General features: G+C 46.5%; 1 protein-coding gene and 1 pseudogene across 8 annotated transcripts in view; one reads left to right on the forward strand and one right to left on the reverse strand.

The window, feature by feature from the left end:
- TMEM108 (transmembrane protein 108) overlaps window positions 1-21,136 on the reverse strand; it is a 1,078,120-nt gene that overhangs the window by 405,394 nt on the left and 651,590 nt on the right. For 4 of the 8 annotated variants that reach the window (XM_049870595.1, XM_049870591.1, XM_049870588.1 and 1 more), the window contains exon 1: window positions 18,617-18,732. The exons of 2 other annotated variants lie outside the window; for them this stretch is intronic. The gene's annotated coding sequence lies outside the window, so the exon portion shown is untranslated. Of the gene's footprint in view, window positions 1-15,910; window positions 15,970-18,305; window positions 18,527-18,616; window positions 18,733-21,136 lie in introns of those variants that run through there. 2 more of the 8 variants (XM_049870589.1, XM_049870592.1) reach the window with 2 other exon arrangements.
- On the forward strand, window positions 4,564-5,690 carry LOC126068168 (cellular tumor antigen p53-like; annotated as a pseudogene).

Here is a 21,136-nt window from a genome sequence, read left to right on the forward strand (position 1 = left end):
TCTGCCATCTCTAAAACAATTTCTAAGGTTTCTCTGGGGTGAGGCGGGGGCCAAGGTGGCAGAGTAGTCAGGTGCTTCTGGGGATCCCTCTTACAACGAAGACCCAAAAACACAACTGAAACGGTTATACACATGAAAAGGTAGGACTCCTGAACATCAAAGGCAAAGTCTGGAAACTGAGCTGAGCAGCAGGGGGAGGGAGAGATGGCTCAGAAGCGGCAAGGAGCTGCCAGACCTGACTGGGCAGGAACCAGTGCCCCTCAGGCACAGCAGGGCTGGCCGCAGTTTGGGATGGGGTTTCCTCAGGGAGAGGCAGCCAGCCGCACAGTCTACTCACACCTCCCAAACCAGGGAAGAACAGCGCTCTCGGCAAAAGCTAAGTTCTTGTGTTTATTTTACTGAGCCCCAGCCCCCTAGCCGGCTTCAAAGGCTGTCAATTTCCCTGGGCCTGAGATAAGTCCTGCTGCATGCCCTGAGCCATCTTCCCGGCCTTGGGGGAAAAGATAATCTGCCAGCTCCACTAAACTGGCGAGCTCAAGACAGAAGTGGCTCCTGTCCAGGCACAAAAGGTCCGTGGACTTTAAATACCTTTAATCCCTACATGGACCTGTGTGGGCCCATTTCAGATTAGGCCCTTGTTGGTAGACTGCAATGGTGCATCTGCTCGAAATCTGATGTCAACTGTCTCAGCTGTGCGATGAAGAGGTGGATTTTTGATGTCTGACACCGCTTTGCCTATTAAACAGGGTCCTCACCTACCCACACCAGGGGCCTGAGGACTGGTGGCTCCACCCACGTCGCCTAGCCATCCACGACAGGGGTCCACCGATAAGTGGTGCCTACCAGTCCTTACAACCAAACGCACTGGGTACCCATGGTCCATCTGCAGAATCTACCCACCTGTGTGTTCTAGGGAACAGGGACACACTTTCCTCACAGACACTCAGGGGACCACTGGCAGCCCCCTGCCTTGTTCAGAGCATGACCCCCTCCTGCAACCAGATACCTGTGGGTACACCAATCTCCCCTGTAACCTGAAGACCAGGGACGCTCTGGGGAGTCCTCTCCTTTCAAGCCAGCTAGGAGTGGAAAACACAATGGAGGAGCTTGCATGGCAGTTATCTTTTTGAGTTTGTCTCTTTTCCCTAGAAATGGATCTCAGTACCTCCCACCTCCACTCACATTATGCTGGCTAGAACTCAGCCACTAGTTGGCTAGAACTATCCACACGGACTGCTAGGCAGCCAGGAGTCTCTGTTGTGCAAGGCTGACTCCAGCCCAACCAAGAAGACAGCATTAGGTTTGTTGTTGTGGTTGTTGTTAGGTGCCATCAATTCTGACTCTCAGAGACCTTATGTACAACAGAATGAAACACTGCCCAGTCCTGTGCCATCCTCACAATCGTTGCTACGTTAGAGCCCACTGTTTCAGTCACTGTGTCAATCCATCTCATTGAAGGTTTTTCTCTTTTTGGGTGACCCTCTATTTTTCCAAGCATGATATACTTCAGAGGTGGGACCTGATCACATGTCCAAAGTACGTGAGATGAAGTTTTGCTATCCTCACCTCTAATGAGTATTCTGGCTGCACTAGGTTTAGAGCAAGAAATTTTGGATAAGACACAAGCACAGCAACCTTGGCTTAGTTACTTAACAATTCTGAGTCTTGATTTCCTCATCTGTAAAATACCCTGCCTTCCTCTGAGGGTCACTGTTGTTACTATTGTTAGGTGCTGGTGAATTGGTTCCAACTCATCGCGGCTGTATTAGGAGACTCAGAATGAGACAAAGCAGCAGTTCTCAGACTCCCTGTGCGTGCACATCACCTGAGCAGCTTGGTAAAATGTAGATTCTAACTCAGGAGGACACGGTGAGGTCTGAGATTGTGCTTTTCTGGGAAGTTCCCAGGTGATGTCAATGCTGCTGGCCTCAGAGGAACAGAAAGGAGAGTAAAAAGGGATAAAGAGTTAGAGAATAGTTTTGTAAACCTCAAAGTGATTTGTAGAAATAAAGAATAATTTTCCTGGTCCTGACTTTAATTGATTATAAATGTATTCCCAAGTAGCCAGCAGTTTTAGGATGTGTTTAGTATGAGCATCATATGGAATTTGACAGTCACAGGGTTTGGAGAAGAGGAAGAATTTAAGGAGTTACTATCCCCCCACCCCCCTTACTTTTAAGACAAAGAAACAAATTCAGAGAAATCATTAATGCCCCCAAAATCTCTTAATAACTTAGTAGTGTGGTAGGATTAGAATGCAAACATTTGACTTTTTTTCTGTCACTAAATAAACTCAATGATAACCTTTTAAAGAAAAGACGTTTTTATTCACTAAAGCTAGAACAAATATGATTCTGGCCCATACCCAAAAAGGTACCATAAGATGAAATTCACCAAGAAAGACCACCAGAGTACTAAAAAGAGGCAAGCTGTCACAGGGTACACATCAAGGGATTTTTTAGGCAAACAATCTTCAAAATGCAGTGAACCCTAACAAAGTTACGCCCCACATATCCAAAATGTCACTTAAACACAAATTACCTTCTTTTTACTTTCTGGCAAAAATCAGAATTTTGTTTCCAATGTATACAAACCCTGAGTCATTCCTATTTGGGGATAATTAGAAAAAGAGAACTTGGGGAGGCAAATAGAAAAGGGAAATAAATGAATTCGCTGAAAAGGATCACTGGTTTCTGCGGCAAAGCCCGAAGACAAAAGAACCTAAAGTTTTTTGTTTTTTTTTCCCTGGCATGGCCCTTATTCTGCATCTGAGAAGATGGTGAGTCCTAGGCGCTTAGAGAAGAACATGGGATGTAGGATCAATGATGTGAAAGACAGGAGTCAAAAACTCCCAAGTCATAAATCAGAAAGGCACAGAATATCTGGAAACCAAATCAGAGTGGAAAAGAGGGGAGCCACTTAGCATGCATGTCATCTCCAACAAAGCAAAGTGAATCTGAAAGTGTCTTGGTGAAATCAGGAAGGAGTACTTATTAAGCAAGGAATGGTCAATGGAAATCAATACTTGCATATCCATTACTAATTTGAGTAAATATTAGCATCTTCATTTAGTAAGCAATTTCAAGTGTTTTTAATAAAGATTTAAATACTACCAGGAACTTCCATACTCCACAACCCTCTTCCACCATAATGCCTTTAACTCCTCAATCAAGAATTCTCCCATCTTGGGAATTTTCCAGAATCTACTGTAGACTGCACCATTATTAGTCTTCTTTGTACCATGGGCTTCTTTGGCAGTCTGTTGAAGCCAAGGACTCCCTCCTCAGAATAATGTGTTAAATGCGAGATAAAACATAGGATTAAAAAGGAAGCCATGTGGAGAAATTAGAACCCTGGTGCATTGCTGGTGGGACTGTAAAACGGCAGTCACTGTAAAAAACAATTTGGAAGCTTCTCAAAACGTTCAACATATAACTACGGTATGACCCAGCAATTCCACTCCTAGGTATATACCCAAAATATCTGAAAGTAAGGACTCAAACAGATACTTCTACACAAATTTTCAAGGCAGCATTATTCACAACAGCCAAAGGGTAGAAACAACCCAAGTGTCCATCAACAGATGATAAACAGAACATGGAATATACACACAATGGACTATTATTCAGCCATTAGGAAAAATGAAGTTCAGATACATGCTACCACATGGATGACCCCTGAAAACATCAGCCCTTAGGGAGTTCATGAATCTCAATTTAAGAACAAGTTATTGGGGAAGGGCTCTTCTAGGATGGTGAAAGTTTTTTCTTACAGGAAACAGATGGTGTGCAGAAAAGTTTTAAAAACCCAAAGATGCACAGAAAAATCCTGCTCAGGATCAGCCAGGGAAGAAAAGAATGAGCTGCAAAGAGAAGCCTAACCTTGACTTTCTCCCCAAACTCAACACTATTCATGCCGTGCCTTTAAAATCCTATATTAAGGAATTACCCAGAGAATTTGCTTGGCCCCAGCCCTGTAGACACAACATGTTCTATGTCCTGATAGCAGGCGAAGGGCGGCAGCACTGGGAAATGGAAGACTGAGATGAGATCCAAGCTTGAGTCTTACACCCCTTGTTTTCTGCCACTAACTAGCCCTGTTAGCTTGGTCAGGTCACCTAGTTTCTGAATTGAAACTTCCTGTCTATAAAATAGGAAGCCCTGGTGGTATAGTGGTTAATGCTACGGCTGCTAACCAAAGGGTCAGCAGTTTGAATCCACCAGGTACTCCTTGGAAACTCTATGGGGCAGTTCTACTCTGTCCTGCAGGGTCGCTATGAGTCAGAATCAACTCGACGGCACTGGGGTTTCTGGGTCTATAAAACGAAAAGTTTGAATTAAACCATCTCTGGGGTTCTTTCTAGCTATGACTTAGTGATTCTAAGATAACGTATAACTATCTGTGAAGAAACGTTAACGAGTCAAAAGCCCAAACCCATCATCCTGGGCAAGGCTAGCTGCTGGGCTCTGGGGGCACCTGCTTTCTAAGCTTGGAGAGTCCTTCTGAGGAAGGTTACACACTTCCCTGAGGTTCTGTAGCCAGGCTGCCTTCCCTGGAGCTGCAATGGAGGAGCCCCAGTCAGATCTCAGCACTGAGCTCCCTCTGAGTCAAGAGACCTTTTCATACTTGGGGAAACTCCTTCCTGAGAAGCTGGTTCTGTCCCCACCACTGTCCCCAGCAGTGGAGGTAGCAGACGATCTGCTACTCCCAGAAGATGCTGCAGACTGGCTAGAAAGCCAAGCTGGGGCTCAAGGAATATCAGTAGCCCCTGCACCAGCCTCTCCTGAGCCAGCCACCTCCTGGACACTGTCATCCTCTGTCCCTTCTCAGAAGACCTACCCCAGCATCTATGGTTTCCATCTGGGCTTCTTGCATTCTGGGACAGCCAAGTCCGTCGCCTACATGTACTCCCCTGACCTTAACAACCTGTTTTGCCAGCTGGCAAAGACCTGTCCAGTGTAGCCGTGGGTCACCTCACCAACCCTGCCCAGCACCTGTGTTCACACCATGGCCATTTACCATAAGTCAGCATATGACGGCGGTCGTGCAGCACTGCCCCCACCTTGGGCGCTGCTCTGACTATAGCGATGGCCTCGTCCCTCCTCAGCACCTCATCCAGCGGGGAGAAAACCTGCGTGCTGAGTATTTGGAGGACACTAGCACTCTTTGACATAGTGTGGGGTGCCCTATGAGCCACCAGAGGTCGGTCTGACTACCACCATCCACTTCATGTGTAACAGCTCCTGCAGCAACCCATCCTCACCATCATCACACTGGAAGACTCCAATGGTAATCTGCTGGGATGCAACAGGTTCGAGGTGCATATTTGTACCTGTCCTGGGAGAGGCAGATGTATAGAGGAAGACAATTTCCACATGAAGTGGGAGCCTTGCCCCGAGCTACCCTCTGGGTGGATCACTAAGCGAATGCTGCCCACCAGCACCAGCTCCTCTACCAAGCCAAAGAAGCCGCCACTGGATGAAAGATATTTCACCCTTCAGATCCGTGGACATGAACGCTACAAGATGTTCTAGAGCTGAATGCGGCCTTGGAGCTGAAGGATGCCGAGGCTGGGAAGCAGCCAGAGGGGAGCAGGGCTCAATTCAGCCTTCCCAAGCCTTAGAAAGGGCAATCTACCTCCCACCATAAAAAAACAAACATTCAAGAGAGAAGGGCCTGACTCAGACTAAAGTCCTTCACTTCCTGTCCCCCACTTACATACCCTGCCCCTGCCCTCCTTTCCTATCATTTTGAAACTCACACGCTTGAACCCCTGCTTGATACAGGTGTGCCTCCAAAACACTCAGGAACCCTTCACTTACCTTGGCTTGGTCCTCCACTAAAGAAGCTGGCCTACACTGGTGTTTTGGTGGGCATAAGGGCAGCTGGGACACTCCAGCTTAGATTTTATTTTAAGGTTTTCGGTATAAGGAATGCTTGGGAGAGATAGGATGGCATTCCTGCAGGTAAGAATTAGATTTTAAAACCAGTCATAGAACTGGCCATACCTGGGTTGGAAGTCTAGGTCACCAGCAGACTAGCCAGGGAAACTATCTCAAGGTGTTTCATTTCTCCTGACAGCAATGTGCATGTCTATTAAATGCTGATACTACCACCTACCTTGTGGGGTTTGCCGTGAGGTTAATGAAATGATGTATCTGTATGACTCAAAGATCCCAGAGGGCTGGAAGTCACCAGGCTGCCTGGCCTTAAAATCGTCTTAGATTACATGTTATCTGGGATTTGGCCTCTGGGGAGTGCTGGTCCCCTGTCCCTGTTGGTTGATGGATTGACTGGGCAGCTGGTTAAGGGGAGGGAGTTTCCAAGTCCCTTTTCTGCTAGCCTAGCCAAGTCCTGTCTAGCCTCTTGGTAAACCTCAGCACCTAAAAGGAGACCTCACCCCATCCCACTTCCTGGAGGATTCCAGCTTTTACGTGGGATCCGTACCCACCACCATGTCTTACTGCCCCTAGATGCTCACAGTCTAATTTCTTTTTTTTTTTCTGGAAGGCACGTTTGCATTCTTCGCCTGTATCCCCTCTACTCCCCTTTTTATATCCCATTTTTATCTGTTTCTTATTTTACAATAAAACTTTGCTGTCAAAAAAATATTAATGAGACTTTAAATTTCTTCTCAAACCATGTCATGGATTGAATTATGTCCCCCAAAAATGTGTGTAACAACTTGGTTAGGCTGGGATTCCCAGTGTTCTGTGGTTGTCCTCCATTTTGTGATTGTAATTTTATGTTAAAGAGGATTGGGGGGGGATTGTAGCACCCTTACCAGGTCACCTCCCTGATCCAATGTAAAGGGAGTTTCCCTGGGGTGTGGCCTGTACCACCTTTTATGCCTCAAGAGATAAAAAGGAAAGGGAAGCACGCAGAGAGCTGGGGACCTCATATCATCAAGAAAGCAGCACCGGGAGCAGAGGGCATCCTTTGGACCTGAGGCTGCTGCGCTGAGATGCTCCCAGACCAAGGGAAGACTGATGCATCACAAGAAACTTCCTTCAGAGTGGACACAGAAAGAAAGCCTTCCCCTGAAACGGGCGCCCTGAATTTGGATGTCTAGCCTACTGGACTGTGAGAGAATAAAATTCTCTTTGTTAAAGCGATCCACCTGTCATATTTCTGTTATAGCAGCACTAGATGACTAAGACTCCCTACACACACAGTATAAAAATGCCTTCTAAGTGAGAATTTTCCAGAGGCTTCAGAAATATCTACACAAATCACCTGATGAGAGAATTTCAGACTTGGGAGGAATCTTTAGAAACACCTGCCCCTTCACCAATCCCAGTGGACAGGTGAGAAAAATGAGGTTCAGAAAAGCGAAGAGAGCTGGGGTCACATAAAGAGGCAATGTTAACAAGCTGTTGTGACTACTGCTATCTAGTACTAGCAGGATTTTTTCCCCCCAAAATTTTTACATGTACAATTCAGTGACATTGATTACATTCAACACATCACACAATCATTTCCACTATCCTTTTCCAATTTATTCCACCATTAACAGAAACTCAGTGGCCCCTAAGCACCAACTTCCCCTTTCTCCTCCCTCCCACCCCTGCCAACCACTAATAAGCTCTGGTCTCTACGATCTGCCTATTTCATGTAAGAAGGATCATACAGAATCTTTCTGTGACTGACTTATCTTGCTTACCCAGTACCATCGAGTGTTAGCATAATGTTTTCCAGGTTCATCCACATTATAGCATGTATCAGGATTTCATTTTTTTGATGGCTGAATAATAGCCCATTGTTATGTATACTCCACATTTTCTTTATCCATTCACCTCCTGATGGACATTTCAGTTGTTTTCACCTTTTGGTTATTGTGAATTGTGCTGCAGTGAACACTGGTATACAGGTTGCTGTTTGCATCCTACTTTCAATTCTTTCAGCCATATGCTTAGGACTGGAACTGCGGGGTCATATGATAGTTCTGTGTTTAACTTATTTGAGGAACCACCAAACTGTTTTCCACAGTGACTGTGGCATCTTGCATTCCCACCAGCAATGGGCGAGGGTTCCAATTTCTCCACATCCTTTCCAACACCTGTTATTTTCTTCTTTTTTTTATTATACTCATAAGTGGAGGTGAGGTGGTATGGCATTGTGGTTTTGATTTGCATCTCCTTAATGACTAATAATGTTGAGCTAGCACCAGCAGAATTTTAGGATTCGTCATCGGTAGTAAAACAAGCTCATCAGTTCATTTGAAAACAGACAGAAATAAACCTCAAATAACCTGAGCACAGAACACGAACTGCAAGAGGAAGCAGGTGACTGGGGTACTGCCACCAAAGGCAGTGTACTCTGACTGGGTCAGGGTCAAAGCTGAGGGCCTCATTATACACAGTAACCTCCCCATCACTGGCAATGGCACCCATCTCCCTCAAACATCATGTCTACAAAATTCATTTCAAACAACAGCCACCTAGTTATTTCCAAAGAGAGAATGGACGAATGAACCCTGGCTCGTAAGGTCAATAAAACTGATGTTCAAGTTTTGGGTTGTTGAAAACCCCAATCAACATCCCCCCTTTCTTTGTCTTGCTAAACACAAGCTTGTTTTGAGCAACATTTTTCAGGAAGTCACAGCAGGTAGTGGCTCTATCCACTGAACTAGCCCAAGCTACACCTCAAAGCATGAGCAGACTGAAGAGATCACGTCCTTCAACCCATCCAAGACTCGACATTTCCCAGCCCATGATTTCACCTAATTCCATTTTAGGAGTGAGGGGTCCCACTACACGCACATCTGACAGAAGGTGATTTAAAATACGGACCTCCAAGTATGGGCATGGGAGGGCTATGGGCAGAGAGTTCCTGGTACCAAACCCAACCCCCGACACCACTGGAAACAAAAAGCTCCCCAGCCCCTTAGACAGGGAGCACGTAGCCTTATGGTCACTAGACCCCATGTTGCTCCTTGTCTGTGCAACCAATAAATTTCCACTTTCTGTTTCCCTTGCAACTGGTGGTGTGGCATCCGTCCCTCTTACTTCGATCTGCTAATAGGACAGGACAAGAACCCTCGTTTGGTTACAGATTTTGGGACTCTGGCTGGGACCTGTGGACTCCGAAACCTGGGCGGTGAGCATCCAGACCCCCGCAACCCCTTAAGGTGCACCCCAACCCCATTTGGTCGGTAAGGAGTTTCGGGTGGCCACCATGATCCCTGCCCTGGGATGAGGTCCACCGGGTCCCTACCTCAGCTCAGAAACAGAAACTCGAAACTGGATGGGAAAGTCCTCTGAATTAATGTAAAAGCGTATGTGGCACCAGTTTCTTCCACTGGTCACCTGAGGGGAGTTACAGTCCTCCCTGAGGGGGGTTACAGTCCCCACGGAGAGCTAAGCAAAGAAGAGGGTGGCGACAACACAGTCCTAAGGCCTGACCCCAAGGGTTGTAAAACAAGGTAAGTGGGGGTCATGGCCACTGCCACCCATCCTCAGCCTAGCTGGGGTCCCATCCCATCTGAAACCAAGGGTATCAGGTCACTCTGCCATTAGCAACGATCTTTGTCCATCTGTGATCACCCAAGGTTAATGGGTAGTTGATAGAGGGTATTCAAGTCCCTCAGAGATTGCCCTGCCATAGCGACGATCTTTCTTTTGGAACACTCTTTTCTTCTTTCCCTTTCTTTCTCTCTGTCTCTGCTCTCCGACAGCAGAAAAGGGGTAATTTAATTTATGGTCACTGATTTCTGGTTAAGTCCTGGTTTTGGTTTTTAGTTTAGGGGACGTCCTTTTTGCATTGGTATTCTTTGCCTGATGGGCACTCCTCTAGGTTGGTGGGGGGCATCCCTCTGTCTGAATACATTTAAAACTGGTGTTCTTTGTCTGTGTGTCTTCGTGTGAGTGTGTAGGTGTAGGAATAGGGATAATCCTAAATTCCAAAGCATTCACCCTTAAGGTATACTTCAGAGAACTGAGATAAATTCGGTTGTAATTGTAAAAGAAAAAAAAGTCCACCGTGCTGCCGCCAGGGATGATGATGAACAGCCCTTACAACTCTAGCAGCGGGTGCAGCTCCCTCCTGGACCTGTGCCAGGTGTGGACAAAGGGTAGAGAATTAACCAGGGAAGGCAGTTCAAATATCCTGGGAATTTTCCCCGCCATCACCCCATACGAGGCGGGGGACACCCTACAGAGGGAAAAATGCGGCCCTGGGTGCCGCAAAGCCAGAACAGAGCCAACAGGGAGGGCTAGACCCCGGCCAGCATCCCCTCCACCAAACAACTCCTGTGGTGAACAGGGGCCAGTTCCCTTTAGTACAGCGGTCCTGATTAACTGGAAGAATAACACCTCAAGATGTCGAGAGAAACCAAAAAAACTGTATGAACTGTTTACTGCCATCTTTAAGTCTTTTCATTCCACCTGGGCAGGCTGTTAATCTCTCTTAAGTACCTTCTTCCCTGCCGGAAGAGACGACAAGGCTAGGGAAGAAGTCCAGAGGCGACATGATGCTCAACGGACCAAAGATGTCGTCGATGACATCTTCCCCCTTCAAGGTCCCACTGGGACCACGATCACACAGTGGAATACGGTAGGCTCACCTGATATCAGGACGGCCTTTTAATAGGCCTTAGACAGGCAGTGCCTAAACTCTTAGATTAGAACAAAGTATATGAAATTAACCAGTGTAAAGATGAAGACAGTGCAACCTTCCTCGAAAGAGTTATAGAGCCTTTAGACAATATACTGATCAAGATCCAAAAGACCCAACAAATTCTCACATGGTCAGTAATATTTTTATAAGACAGTCTGCCCCGGATATTGGGAACCAACTTCACAAAATAGAGGGAGGAGTAACTATGAGTTTCGAACACCTGGTTGAGTTGGCGTTCAAGGCCTACAACAACAGAGAAGAAGACAAAGACAGGAAGTGCCAGGTTGACCTACCAGCAACAGCAACAACAGTACAGAAATGGTATAGGCCTCATAAGAGGAAAAGACCCACGGACCCTAGAGAGGCCTGGCCCTGACCCCTGCTGGGAGAGAACCAGTGTGCATACTGTGAGCAAGAGGGCCACTGACAAAGACAGTGTCCCAAGAGAGAGTGAGTACCAAGTACCCAATACCAGACCTCTCCCAGTCGGTAATCCCAGCACATCGGTCCAATCTGTTGCCACTCCAGATTCAGCCAGCCCTCCTCCCCTCTGTCACTGGGAAACTCCATCCGCCACGACTGTGTCTGGACGGTGGGCCTGGTCCATGCCAGCTCTCCAGACCCACAAAATCAACCTCTAAGAGATGCCAGTTTAGAGACCTTCAGAGGTGGGAATAGCTTCCTCGAGGGTAGCCAAAGGAGACTGGGCTATGCAGTTGTCAGCCACACCGAGGTCCTCAAGACAAACGCTCTCCCAAATGGAAACTCAGCCCAAAAAGCTGAGCTGGTTGTGGTGATCCAGGCCTTGCAGCTGGCCAAGTCCAAGTTGAGTGACAATCTATATAGATTCAGAGTACGTGTTGTCAGTTTTACATGTATATGAGACTTTGTAGAAGTAAAGAGAGCTTTTAAATTGGGTCAGTAAAGAAATCAAACACGGCCAACAGATTATATAACTCCTTGAAGCGGTGTCACTCTCCACTGCTCTGGCTGTGGTACCCTGCAAAGGACATCAACAAGAAGATGCAGTAGTGGCCCAAGGCCACCAAAGGGCCAGCTTATAGGCCAAGTGAGCAGCGAGAATGGTGACCCCAAGAATAGTGACTGATTCTAGCTTTCCAAAAGCTACAAAAGACCTTTATAGTTACAAAAATAGGGGCTGGACAAGGAAGATTAACAGCTGATGAGGCTTAGAAGAGTAAAAGGGTAGAAGCAAGAAGAATGAAGAGGAAACAAAAATGTGAGAAGGAATTAGAAAGAAAGAGAAGAAAAGGAGGGATTTTTCCTGACTGGACTGTCCTGGGTTTCCAGGAAAAACCTAAATGTAAATATATTGATTTATTCTGCTACTGGATCAGGTTTTAGAGTCTTATGAACAGCTGGCTCTGCACTGCTTGTCATTCTATAAGGTCCCTCTCAATATTAAAGACCACTACTTAAAAAAAAAAAAAAGAGAGAGACAACAAGATCTTGAAAGCATAAGAAGAGACTAAGTACCAGGAATATGTTCCGGAAAAAGATTACAAGAAAAAGGTAAACTGGACTATTGAAGCCCACCGGGCCAAGCTTTACCAAAAAAAGAAAAACCTAATTAGCATGGGCTAAGACCCTTCCCTTGGCTCTGTTCAAGACTAGGGTTGCACCTCAAACCAATATTAAGGTAAGCCTTTGTGAGCTTATGTATAGGCGTCCCCTCCTCCGTAACTTGTGGGAGAGCTTCATTACTCTGGGTCCTGAGGATACCTTAGAGGCTAGAGACATGCACAAAGCTAACTCGCTATTAAACAATATTTGTATTCTGTGGAAGAGGTGCTTGACTCTCTTTACAGGTACACATCGTGACAGACTTTTCCACAACCTGAAGTCTCCCTCGCCGTGTCAAGACCTAGAGCACTACAGACCCGGCAAGAGAACAAGCCCCCGGCACTGCAATCAAGATCACCAAAAAGGGAGAGTAGATCCACAACTCTCCCATCGAGCCGGCTGCTACTCACGATACCGACCAACAAGCCCTGCAGAACGGTAAGAATGGACAAGACAGTAACAATTGAAAAAGTCAGGCTTCAGAAGATTTAAAGCGATAGACAATTGTGCCAGTTGACTGTCGTTCCCCGGCAATTGTACAGGTTGTTATTCATGTCTCTGTTCAAGTTTACCACCTATATGCGGCCTTATATCCTCGTTGTTTATTTCCTGTGTCTCTCCAGAAGAAAAACAGGGCCCCAGAATAACAAGATAATTATCTCATAAGCACCTCAAATACTCTCCACTTAAAAGATCACTGGGACTGCTTCACCCCTCCTACCAGAACTAAAGGCAATGTGGAGGCAGTCCCGATCCAAGTGCCCCCACCTCCTAAAAACACCACTAGATTCCCCATGCGATGGGTCTCCCCCTGGGCCCATCTTTCATTAATTATAATAAGGACTTTGTGCAAGACAATCCAGAGTCTCACTGGCTCTGCTGCTAAAACCCCAGATAATTAGAATGAGACAACTTATCTGCAGGCTAATCTGACCAACCAAGTCTGTTACATAGTGGTACCTACTGAGGAAAAAATCCAAGAATTTCCCAAGAACTTTTTATTTACTCCTTGATTGCTGTTTGCCCAACAACATGGGGCCTATACCCCTGGGCACACTCATTTACCTCCGAAACACATTTACAATGCCACACACACACAAAAAAAAACCCAAAGCCCCGAGTGCCAAGTGTACTAACCTGGGCTTTGTGGTCCCCTGGCCCCGAACTTGTGGAGTAGCACTTGGCTCGAACGAGCTGGTGCCACCCTCAGTGGTTGTGCCATCACTGGATCTCTGTGTGCCCCCGGTAGACGTGTCTGAGTGTATGGGTCTGGCTCATGCCTAGGTGACCATAGCCTGGCTTGTCGTTGTCCTGGCTGTGAATGGACAGCTTCTTACATTGGCCCTGTCACAACCACGGGTCCATGTTCCCTAGGATTTTTGTTTCTCTCAGGAACCAGTGTCTGCATGTACTGGGCCTCCCAGTGAGCCTCAGGTTGTAGACTAAAGAGGGCACTGGGTTTAATCCTAACTGGGGCAGGAGCAGTAATAGGGCTCCTGGCCCCTTGTTGAGGACTCAAGTCCCTCCATAATAAACAACTACACAAGTTCAACCAAGGCCCAAATTCACAAAATATCTAAGATATAGTAAAGGCAACATTCCCGAATTTAACATGGTATCTTCCCCTTCTAAGATCTTTGGCCACGGTCATCCTGCTGCTTATATTCAGGCCTTGTTTGTTTAACCTTTTAGTAATGTTTTTGTCTTCCAGGCTTCAGAAGTTACACCTACAAATGATGCTACAATGCAGATATTACCCCATCTTCCCCGAGCAGGTTCCAGCTAGAGCCCAGTTCTACACCAGCACCCCTGGCCAGCAAGAAGCTACAGAAGAAGAAACCTTGGGCCCTAAACCCCTTCTTAGATTAAAAGAAACCTGTTAGAGGGGGGATTGAAAACCCCAATCAACAGCCCTCCCCCCCTTTCTTTGTCTTGCTAACCACAAGCTTGTTTTGAGCAACATTTTTCAGGAACTCTCCATTCACTGAACTAGCCCAAGCTACACCTTGAAGCATGCGCAGATTGAAGAGATCACGTCAGTCCTTCAACCCACCCCGGACAGACCGTCACCAGAAAGAACGATTTTTCCCAGCCCATGATTTCACCCAATTCCATTTTAGAAGTGAAGGGTCCCACTACATGCACATTCAACGGAAGATGATTTAAAATCCGGACCTCCAAGTATGGGCATGGGAGGGCTATGGGCAGAGAGTTCCCAGTACCAAACCCAATCCCCGATGCCACTGGAAACAAAAAGCTCCCCAGCCCCTTAGACGGGGAGCACGTGGCCTTAGGGTCACTAGACCCCACCTTGCTCCTTGACTGCGCAGGCAACAAATTTCCACTTCCTGTTTCCCTTCCAACTGGTGGTGTGGTGTCCGTCTGTCTTATTTCGATCGGCTAATAGGACAGGCAAACCCTGGTGGTGTAGTGGTTAGGTGCTACAGCTGTTAACCAAAGGGTCGGCAGTTCGAATTCACCAGGCGCTCCTTGGAAACTCTATGGGGCAGCTCTACTCTATCCTATAGGGTCTCTATGAGTCGGAATCGACTCGACAGCACTAGGTTTGGTTTGGTTAATAGGACAGGACAAGAACCAAGTTACGTTGTGAATACAATCTCAAAAGGACAGAATTTAAGAAAATCCATACTTATCAGGAAGTTTCAAGTTTTAGAAGAAACTGATTTTAGAATGACTTTGACCTGCCTTCTGTGCCAGCCCTGAAGAATAGTGACTAATTAACCAACATTATTTTTTACTAATACTCTCACCTCTATCTTCAGGGCATGTAATTACTGGATATTGATCAGGTTTAAAAGTCACACCTATATGTCCAGAATCCCACCCATGTGTGTAGACTAGCTTTACATGCAAAGAATTAGGAGTTATGAAGTTACTGGGAATTTTGATTTGACTCATGATTTCAACTTCACGTTCAATTAACCAATTTATGCAAAGTGCTTTCAAAACCTGTATTATGATATTTAATAGGTTACATTCTGCCTTCTCCTCCACTACACACACACACACAGACAAAACATGCAAAGTAACCACAACCATCTCTCAGTCCCCACAATACCCATTATTCCAACCTTATGTAAACACTTCGGCCTTCACAACTATTTTCTTCGAGCTTTTCTTTGACAGAGATCTCACAAAGCCTCTCAAGATCTTCCAGACTAGAGGCTACACACTGCTGGTTTGCCAGCTCCATTACTGCATCTCCTCCAGGAATTCCCAGAGTCAGCAGTGCCACCTGCTGGTAGGGAGGGCACAATCTGCTTTCTGGAAGCCTATGGGTGACAGGAATGGCAGCCTGTATCTCTGTCTTTGTGAGCCTTTCTTTTCTAGAGCACATCATAAGTATAAGCTATACCTGAGATATGTAACCTCCACAGGAGCCTTCACTGTGACTGGCAGGTCATCCAGAAGCCACGTAAAGCAATGCCAGGCTAGCCAACAATGAGGCACTTCTGCCTGGAAATGCCTCCTCAATGTTGCAAATGCAAGAGCCTCACTGAATTCAACATTTCCTGGCTTTCCTTTTCTCCCACTGCTTCAGTATCAGATAATAGCACTCCCAGCCCCGACCTGTGGCTCTGCTATCTAACTCCATCTCACATCCTAAGGAAGGTGCTCAGACCCCTCTCAACATGAATGCTCTTGTATTTACGCAATGTGACACAGATCCCTCTCAAAGGACACTTACTACTTAGGCATGCAGGTCGGACTCTAATCTCTTTCATGCGCTCTCCATCCTCCTGGTGCCTAGCCCAAGGGACAGAAATGACAGAAAGGAAATGATTTTGTTGTTGTTTTGAAAGTAAAACTAGTGAGCTTTCATTAATTCAAAGCATAAAACCTTGTGTTATAGGTCACTGATGTTGTGTCCCTCAAGATGAACTCAGCCTGCCAATCTTCCTGGCTTCCCTTCCTTCACCTGATCAGTGTTTTTCAAGCTTTTCAAAGCCCCTTCCGTAGGCTTAACATAAGAACTGCATGCCCTTTGTGTAGTTTTCACAGGCAGTCCCCAGTTACAAATGTCCGACTAATGTACAACCTGTAGTTACAAACCATTCCCCGAAAAGCCTATTAATATTAAAAATTTGAGGTATATACAAAGGTTCGTAATAATAAACTGGTGCTACTTTGCAAAGTGCATTAAAACACTGTTATTATTACCATATTATCATGTTAAAGATATTTTAGTCTATCTGGAAATGATTCTTTAATGTTTATGTACAGAAAAGGAACACTACATGCTAAGACAAACGTTTGATTAACTGACGTTAGGTACAAACCGTACCTAACTGTTCTGTCTTATGTACAAATTCAACTTAAAGACAGATTTAGGAACAGAACTCCTTCATAATCAGGGGACTGCCTGCATGACAAAAATGACATTTTTTTCTTTAGACCTAAAAGCATATACTTTTTCAAGTGATACCACCTCTCTCAACCTTCAGGATTCCTTCCCCCACCATCACCAACTTAAAAATTTTAGGTAAAATTTTAAGTCATTCCCAATAATTTGCTTTGTGTTCCAAACTATTAGCCGACAACCTATATTTCACTTTACTAGTGACAGTTGTTACGTTCCGAGCCAGCCAGAGCTTCGCAGTAACTTCTCCTTTTACATTCATTCACCTCAGAGTTCTCATCTCCCTAAAAAATGTTAAGTGCTCCCTCTTTTTTTTTTTTTTTTTTAACTTGCCAAGCTAATTGACTTCCTATCAAGTGTAGACATTTTGCCAGGATGCAGGGGTGGATTAACCAGTAAGCAAGGTACCCACGGGATTACAGTAAACAAGGTGTGCAACAGGCTTAATTGTGTTTACTTTTAATCAGTAGTGCACAATTTCTCGGGGGTTTCACCATATGCTGAAAAACAGGTAAAATTGTGACTATAGCTTAGTAAGTAGGCACAACTAAAACCGTGTGTACCTTGCTTATTGGATAATCCATTTCTGGAGTATGTCTTAGATGTTTGAAAATCGTACTATTTCCTAAAGAAACAAATTTGTAGGGAGAAGAGGAATAAAAGGGCTTTGAAAAGGTATCAGGATGTCTCCAAGGAATCATGTAAAAATAAAGATCTTTGTCAATCTCATGCCAGAACAACTTCTTAGTGGATTACATTGAAACTCCAGAATACAGTAAAATTAACACTAGTTAACCACTGGAAAACTGAAGGGACTTTTTATGTTTCACTGTAAGGATGTACAGTATGCCCTTGCTATTGCAGGTCTAGGGGAATGGAGAAGACAGGTTTTAATCTGCTCTTAAACTCCTGCACACACCTCCCCTTTTCAAAGCATGGTTTACAAGAGCTATTCCCTCCCCACACATCCCTCTTTTGCCAGCCAAAAGGTCTTTTTCAAACACACACTTTTCAAAGAACTGAGGAATTCTGAAGAGGCTTAATTTAGACCCTGCCTTCCTCTCCCTACAACCCATTAACGTGCAGAAAATAAGTAATTGCCCGCTTGAACAGCCCCAGAAAAACCTCAGTTTACAGCGACCCCCCACCCCACACACACGCACACAAAATCTGTCTTCTTTAAGAAGAGTCTCAGCGTGCTGATCTGGTCTGCAGTTCACTGCAGGCATTTCCTTCCTCACAATTTACCAGTCAGACATCAGTTAAGCGTCTCATTTAGACCTGCTCCGCCAGCGCCCAGCTGCTTAGACCATTTTTACCCCTATAACGAATCTCTGGGTCCCTTCAGCCCACTCAGAGCGCCCAACTGCGGTGAACCTGGGCCCGGGGCTCGCCTGCAGGTCCAGCGGGCAGAGAAGCTTCTTCCGGCGGCACTCGGGCCCGGTCCCCGGGTCACGCCGCCCCCACCCTGCCCGCACCGGGGCAGAGAGCGCTTCTGCACAGCTGCGCCTGCGATTCGGCGTCGCTCACAGCCACCGGATCAGTGCGGGTCCCGGGGCTTCAGAGGTTCGAGTCCCAAGGGCTTGGCCACTTTAACGTGACACTACATTTTTTCCTTCGTTTTCCCTGGTGCCGAATCCCGCTGCATTACAGCTACCTGCTGCTGGGCCCGAGTCCGGGTCCGCGCCTGGAACGTCCCCACCTCACCACTAGCACCCTTTACCTGGGGAAGGGGCAGATGCCAGCATCCCTCTGGGCGGGAAACAAAGGCGGAGGCGACGCTGCCAGGTGGACAAATCCCCTCGGGGGGCCCAGTCTCCGCGGTGGGGAGGGTGTAGAGGTGCGTAACAGGGTACGAAAGGGAAACCGAGGCACCGAGGGGTGGCTGAGCCTGGGTCTGCGGCCACCTCAGAAGCGGGGCTCCCGGGGGGCGGGTTAGCCCCAGACTACCCCCGCCCCGCCCCACCCTGCCATCCCGCTCACCCCGACCCAGCGAAGGTGAGGCAGGACCGGCAGCCCCGCGGCATCGCTCACCTCAGGACAAGCGCTCTGGCTTCCTCCGACGGCGCGAGAGAAAGTCCCGCCGCTCGCGCACGCGCACTAGCGCTCTCGCGCTTTCTCCCCTCTGGCCCTCGCGCGCCCCTCCGACCAGGCTCTGGCCCGCCCCGGCCCTGTCCGTCAGCGTCCGCGAGAGCCAATCAGCTCGCACGGCAGGCCCAGCGCCCGTCACGTGGCCACACCAGCCAATCACTAAATTGCCCTCAGCAGCGCCGGCTCCAAAGTCCCTGGGGGTTAGGTTGCTACAGCGCCCAGGGGGTGCGAGGTGTGCACAAAAGACTGAGCCTGCGTGTTCGGGGACTGAGAAGCGCTCGATTGATAGTTTGCTACATCTGTTAGTTTCTAAAATCCTAATATGAATAGTCATCACCTGGGTATCTTGTTAAACTGCGGATTCTGATCCAGTAAGTTTGGGGTACAGACCTGAGATTCCACCTTTCTAACTAGCTCCCAGGTGGTGGTGATGATGCTCCTGGTCTGAGGACCACCCTTGAGGAGCAAGATTTTAAGGAAATCTGTCAGAAAGCCTCGGTTTTGCACCTGCCCCATGTTATCTTCAAGTTTTGAGACCTCTTCCTCCAGTGATGCAGAGCATTCCAGTGACTGACTAAGCACGGGGTGTCCTGGTGACGCTCATAGTTTGGGCACCAGCTGAGGAAAAAAAACCCGCTAACCAAACCCACTGCTGTGGTGTCGATTTGGACTCATACGACCCTACAGGACAGAGTAGAACTGCCCCATAGGGTTTCCAAGGCTGTAAATCTTTAGGGAAGCAGACTGCTTTGTCCCAGGAGCAGCTGGTGGATTGGAACCCCTGACCTTTCACTGCTGTGTTTAATTTCCACACCACCCACCTTGGGCTAAGGGACAACAACCTATGCCAACTTGGGGTTGGAGTGTGGAAAGTAGAAATGGAGACTGTATGATCCTTGGAGATAACAGGACTGTCTTTGTTCTAAAATATTGGGCATGTGTTTCTGAGTGGCCACTGTGCCAGACTCTGGCATAAAGTCCCCCCTACTTTATGGAATTTACAGCCTGTCAGAGAACTACAAGGGTAAGTTCAGGAAGAGAGCTTCGAGTATAGGAAAAACATGCAGGGACCTAATGGTTGCAGCAGAAGCGAGAGTGGTTGTAAACTAACCCTGCCTTAGAAGTCTTGCATATTTTCCAGATGCTCTTCTGTAATTCCAGAGTCAGGATGTCAAGAAGCCCATTGCCTTCGCCATCTCTCAAACTTGACCTGAACTTAGTGTACAGACTGGACATCTAGAAGCTTTGTGGTTCAGCACAGCCAAACTCTTATTACCTGGTGTTGTACTGATGTGGCTCCAAAGTCTAAATGCTAAATTCTCCAAAACCTTCAGACCAGGTGGTGTGGTATTCCACCACATTGCTTCAAGCAGTTATCACTCATTATTCATCAAGGGGACTAAACTGCCACTTAGAGAAAACTTCATCCTTGTCAGTGTGTCTTATCAGCGCTAGAAGTGAAGCCCAACTGGTAACCTCAGACATTGTTCATCACATTGCTCAGTATCAGAGCAGGCATAGCACAAAATTCAGAGTTTCTGGGAACACATTAAATCAATACTGCACTAGTTCTGGTTACAGCAGGAATAAACAGATGTCCGACCAAGAAAAATACATTTGAAGTCTCAGAGAAAATTTCCTTTGCTGTCTTCTAATGTCGCTATGAGTCAGAATCAACTCGATGGCAATGGGTTCGGTTTGGGTTGGTTTGAGCATTAAACTGGAGGAGTGCTGGTGGCTCAGTGGTAAAGTGCTCAACTGTTAACCAAAAGGTAAGTGGTTTAAACCTACCAGCTGTTTCATGGGAGGAAGATGTGGTGACCTGCTTCTGTGAAGATTACAACCTTGAAGTCCCTGTGGGGCAGTTCTACTCTGTCATATAGGGCTGCTATGAGCCAGGATCGACTCAACGGCAATGGTTTTGGTTTTGGGTTTATCGTTAAACCAGTGGTTCTCAAGCCTGACTGTACAGTAAAGGTTTTTAAGGGTATAGATTTTGGGTCCCTGTACCCAGAGATTTTGATTGGGGTGAGGCGTGGAACCTGGGTAGCTGTAGGTTCAAAAAGCTCCACAGGTGATTTGCTATCCAGCATGTGTGAGAACACCTGCATAAGTTGCTAGATCGATAGAGTCATTCTTTCACAAGGAAAAGTCAGCTCTGCAACACAGATCACTAATGACATGAAGACTGTGAAAACAGAGGGCATTTTCCACATAATACATGAGAATAGATAAGACCAAAAATAATTCATAGGACATAAATACGCCAAAGACAATTCAGCGGTACAAATTGAAAAGCCAGGTCCACAACTCAGTTTCATTCTAGTTGATTAGCTAAATATTTCAAAAAGAACCTATTATCTTTGTTAACTATGCCAAGCTGACCAGCTCTCTAGTGATATCTGCACTTATTCTATGCCCCTCTTACCAAAAGCAAATTCCTGGTTGAATATCATTAACAGT

Source organism: Elephas maximus, chromosome 26 (assembly GCF_024166365.1).
Source record: "Elephas maximus indicus isolate mEleMax1 chromosome 26, mEleMax1 primary haplotype, whole genome shotgun sequence".
Taxonomy (NCBI): domain Eukaryota; kingdom Metazoa; phylum Chordata; class Mammalia; order Proboscidea; family Elephantidae; genus Elephas; species Elephas maximus.